The sequence below is a fragment of the Pteropus vampyrus genome, unplaced genomic scaffold (assembly GCF_000151845.1).
Source record: "Pteropus vampyrus isolate Shadow unplaced genomic scaffold, Pvam_2.0 Scaffold256, whole genome shotgun sequence".
Lineage (NCBI taxonomy): Eukaryota > Metazoa > Chordata > Mammalia > Chiroptera > Pteropodidae > Pteropus > Pteropus vampyrus.
The window spans coordinates 1016109-1021013 of record NW_011889037.1 but is presented as its reverse complement, the minus strand read 5'-3'; the positions used below and the strand labels follow the sequence as shown (position 1 = coordinate 1021013).

At 62.3% G+C, this 4905-nt stretch overlaps 1 long non-coding RNA gene across 2 annotated transcripts; it reads right to left on the bottom strand.

Moving 5' to 3' along the window:
• Nucleotides 1-1308: 1308 nt before the first annotated feature.
• Nucleotides 1309-4899, bottom strand: LOC111729326. 2 transcript variants are annotated; one of them, XR_002776187.1, is made up of 2 exons: nt 3283-4899; nt 1309-2252 (listed from the first exon to the last, which is right to left on the bottom strand). It is a non-coding gene; the product is annotated as an uncharacterized LOC111729326 (long non-coding RNA). The 2 variants fall into 2 exon arrangements; XR_002776186.1 differs by having other exon boundaries at nt 1309-2249.
• Between the last annotated feature and the right edge of the window lie 6 nt (nt 4900-4905).

Below are 4905 nucleotides of genomic sequence, written 5' to 3'. Positions count from 1 at the left end.
AAGTTAGTTCTGAAGCCAGACTCTGCCGCACCCACACACAGCCCACGCCCGCATCTCCCCCACTGCCCACCAGTGTCCCTTCCTTGGGGCCAGAGCCCAGGCCAGGAGCTGGCACTGCATCTCCTAACCTTCGCCAGGTCTCCTCACCCTGGGACATCCCCCAGCCCCTGCTGCTGACCGCCCAGCCCGCCCACTCACTCACTCACTCAGCCAAGGTCTACTGCTGGCCCATGACCCGGCCCATGACGCACCCTCTGCCTGGCCGCATCCGGGCCACCTCTCCCGCACCCTCTCTGCCAGGCACCCACCCCCACCCCAGACCTGACAACTCCTTGTCGGCACCGTCCTCACAGCTCACCGGGAGGCTGGAGCTGACCCACGTCTGTCTTCTGTCATCTCTGGGTCGACACTGGTCTCTGACTCTCCAGGGAGTGAGCTCCTCAGGGCTGGGCAGTGGTCCCTGCTGGACGCAGGAGCTCCCCGAGGTGGAGAGAGGCCGGAAGGGGCGCCCAGTGGCTGCCTGGCTTCACACCGCACCCTCACTCACACGTGTGTGCATGTGCACACGCACGCACACGCACACGCACACGCGAGCCTTCTCCTCGGCCCTGGGTGCTGCGGGCACACCCCAGAGAGTGGGCGTCTGAGGGGGACTCCCACATGCGGCTGCGGAGATCACTGAGGCCGCCTGGCAGCGGTCAGGCCTCTGTGTCCCAGACACGATCATGTCCACGGAACGTCTGCTTTCGCAAACCTAATGCTTTCGTCATGTTCAAGGTGCCTCGTCCCTGCACAAGGTCCCAGGAAGTCATCTGAAAAAAGACTCCTGAGCTGGGGGCTTTTCCAGTGCTTTCTGACTGTAGGTGGTGAAATCGGCGTAGCGCTTTCAATTAGACTTTTTAACGAAAAGCAGAGTGAAAGGCGGTAATCTTGGGTGGAATGGAAAATATCGAGCACCCCCCAGTAAGACTTTATATACATTGGTCATAATGAAAACCACATTTCTTACTGTGGGATTTTGGTCAAAAATGTGTAAAAGCATGCCCGCTGGGGCGTGAGTCTCCCAGGGGGTGGGCAGTCCCAGCTGGCCCAGGAAGGGGAGGACTGGCTGGGCTGGTGGGACACTGGCCTGTCCCTGACCATGGCGTTGGATCACCAACCGAGGCTGGGTCCCAGCCACGGCCTGAGTCCCACCCCCCGCCCAGAGAGAAGCCTCCCCAGGGGCCAGGCTGGGGCTCCAGGGGTGTCCGGGCTCTTGCCAGACCGTAAGTCACCAGTGAAAAGTTCCACAAGCCATGACACATCTAGTAGGTTAAATGTCATTGTGACAACCATTTTAAACAATTTCCGCCTTCCCTTCCCTTCTATGTTATCCAGAGAAGTCCCTACAAGTGACAGCCTGCATGAGGAGTATTTATAGCAGCCCAGTCCTTCCTCCGAGGCCCCTGCCCGTCCCTCCATGGCGGATAGGGATGGGCGCCGGGCCTGGGCCGACCCTGCCAGCAGCCGCCTGCTCTCCAGCCCTGGGTTCCTCCCCCAGGCCTCCCTCCTCTCCATCCCCTCCCGAGGGCTCCCCGTCCGGTCTGGCGAAGGCTCTCTCCCTTCACCCTGCCCCTCATCCCTGCCCCTCCATGGGCACCCCCGCCCAAGACGTCTCTGCACCCCCAGAGCACAGCACACACACTGACCCCACCCCTGCCTCCCTCCCTTTCCCTTCTCTTTGTGGCATGGAGGTCAGCTGGGGACATGGGGGGTGGGGAGCCACCCCATGGGCCCCGCGATCGAGGACCAGGGGTATGCGGGGGGCACGGAGGTGGCCGGCCCTCCCTCAAGGGCACGCTCCACTCCACCCTGATGGGCAGAGGTCAGAGGCCGGGTGTGAGGACAGCCCAGCCAGCACGCTCCTTCCTCCTCTGGGAAGCTGCAGGCTGAGCTTTCTGCATTTCCTGGTAGAAATTGTACAAATAAGCTGGTCTGCAAAGGTCTCGTGATGCTGGCAGATGACAATGGGACGGCTCTGACCATCCCTGACCCCTCAGGCTCATGGCTGCGGCCCCGCTGGCCGAGCGAGCTGCCACAGAGCACGCCGTTCAGACCTGCCTTCGGGAGAGCCAGCTGGGGCACCGGTCCGGCCTGGAGGATGCCTGAGCCGGGGGAGCTCTGTCCAAAGGAAGCCTCCTCTGAAGGGCAGCTCGCTGGTCGGGCTCGGGGCCTTTAGAACTGTGCCGACGTCAGAGTCCGCAATGAGTCTGCTGAAAGCGATGGTCTGTATAAGAGGCTCGTCCAGCCTCCGGCCGTTTGGTCTATCAGCGGCCACAGATAACTGACTTCTGCCCCTCAGATGGCACAGGGTCAGTCCTGGCCTTCGCTGGCTGCTCTCTCGGAGAAGCTCAGAGCCACACATGGCTCTCCTCCCTAGCTGGGCCCCAGGAAGAGCTGCAGGGCCCTGGTGTTGGTGCTTGACTGGGCGTCCCAGGCCTGGTCCTCAGTGGGACAGCAGCAGGTGTCCCCACAGAGGGGCTCTTCCCTACCCCCAGGACACCTTGTGAAGCGTGAAGTAGATTTGTTTATGAGAGAGGAGGAGCCGCAAGACTCAAGCTGGGGAGACCTGATGGGCCAGCCCTGGGGCGGGGCGGGGGGGCACTGCTGACCAGGGCCCAGGGCAGAGATGGCCTGGAGGCCTCTGAGACAAAAGCAGCTACAAGGATGAGGCTGGCCTGTCCCTGGGACCGTGTGAGTGAATCCACTGAGTGTCCAGGAAAATAGCCAGCCGGCCACAGCTGACCACGGCCTCCGAAGGAACTGGACAAGTCCTCGCGGCCTGCAGCAGGGTGCAGTGCGCACTCCAGCCACCAGAGGGCGCCCGAGGGCCGTGAGGAGGAGCTAGCACCAAAGACAGGGACACAGGCCCCGCCCGCAGGCTGGCGGGGAGAGGATGCTCACCAAGGTCTCTTCCGCCCTCCCAAGGCCAAGGCCGCACTGCTGCGGAGGAAGCCTGGGGGCTGTGGAACCCCTAGGAGGACCGAGGACTGGGTGGGAGGTGTGGTCAGGAGGTGGGAGAGGCAGGAATGCAGGACCTTTGCCTAATAGAAAGAAGGTGGTGTCTCTCCTACACCCTGGGGCGGCAGGTGCATGGGCATTGTCAGGGAGGTCCCTGGCCCTCTCTGTCTCCATCAGCCACCCACAGACGTAGGCCTGCAGGTCGCCAGCCCCAGCCAGCTCTCTGGACTGCCCTCTCTCCACAGGCGAGCCAGCCCCTCATCCCCCTGAGCAGAAGCTTACAGGGAAGGTCTCCACTGTCAAGACCCGCGACGTTCCACCAGGATGACCCATCATCGAGGAAAGGGGTCTTTGTCGTCTTCTGGGGAAAATACACTGACAGACTGGAACGTATTGTCAGCTCCTGCTTCAGAGAGCCTAAGTTGGCTGACTTACGAAAGCCTGTTCTCCCCTCGCTGAAAGTCACAGAGGCTCCTTCACCAAGCCGGCCCCGAGGCAATCACGGAGGGTCTCAAGCTGTGCATAGGGAAACCCTGTGGCCTTTGCTTAGGAAGGAACCGGGAGACAGTGGTTCCCAGCCCCTCCCTGCAGCTCCTCCTTCCTGCGATGCCAGCTTTACAAACATTGTGCTTCTAAATTTTTGGTTTGTGGCTTCTTGTTCACACGACACCATCTCTCAAGCTGTATTTCCGTTCAAATGTACTCATGCAGTTATTTATTGAGCACCCAGTACGTGCCAGGGAGTGTTTGAAGTGGGGACCAAGCGGTAGGTGCTTCCTTGGCAGGCGGGGGCGGGTCTCACCCAGGGAGCAGGGGCCAGGCCTTCCTGCCCGGGGCACTCGAGCAGAGAAATGAAGAGGGCCAGGGGGATCTGAAACACACTTCCTGTTCCAGGCCCTGGGGTGGGAATGTGGCTTAGAGGAAGAACCTGAGGCCCCAGCGGCTGGAACAGAGGCTCTGAAGTCACCGCAGCACTTGAGACTTTTTTCTGAGAGGCAGGGAGCCAGCCCGACAGGAGCACACTGAGGCCCCACTTTGAGACAGGGAGCTGGGCCCAGAGAAGACAGGCAGGGAGTTCAAGGTCACACAGTCGGCACAACATCGCGGGCCCCTCAGGCTGCTCTCCCTGCACACTGCGTGGCCAGGTGGGCCTCCTCCCGGCTAGAGCCAGGAGCAGCAGAGGCCCTGCGGGGCCCTGTTCATGGCCTACGTGGCTGAGTCCAGGGTCCCTGCCCAATCAGGAGACACAGGCAAGGGGAGCAGAAACTTAGGGGCCAAAGGGAGCCATTCCGGGCCCTCGTAGACCAACCCGGCTCACGTAAGGACCTAGAAGCAGGCAGCCTGTGGAGGGACGGTGGGTGCTGGCACCGGGCAGAGTTGCAGGTGGGGTCTACGCCCTTTGCGGGATGGGGGCACCAGATCCTGGGAAGAGTCCACGTGGGGGGACACTTAGCCGTGGCTGCACTTACCTCCCCACCTGTTGGGCCGGCTCAGGACGGGGGCTGAGAGGCAAAGCAGGCTAGGAAAAGCAAAGCGCATTCTGTGCTGGGAGACAGGAAGTCAGCGGTCAGACGGCGACGTCCCGAGAACTCGGGGAGCCCAGAGCTCCTCAGCTGAGAACGCAGAGAGAGGGTGGCAACACGGAGGGTGACCCCAGAGACCAGGGGTGTGCTGGGAGCAACCAGAATGCGGGGACCCTACATGCCCCCACCACGGGGCCTCGCTCTGAGAGTGGGGATGGAGCCACGGCCTCCCCGCAGCCCAGCCTCGCCCGCAGTGTGCACGAGGCCCGGCCAGAGCCCACACGACTGCACCGGGAAAGCAGATAAGGTGTCGGATCCCTCCCAGCGAGAACCCTGAGGTCCCGCGGGATGGCAGGCGCCAACCGCCTTCCGGACGTCCTGG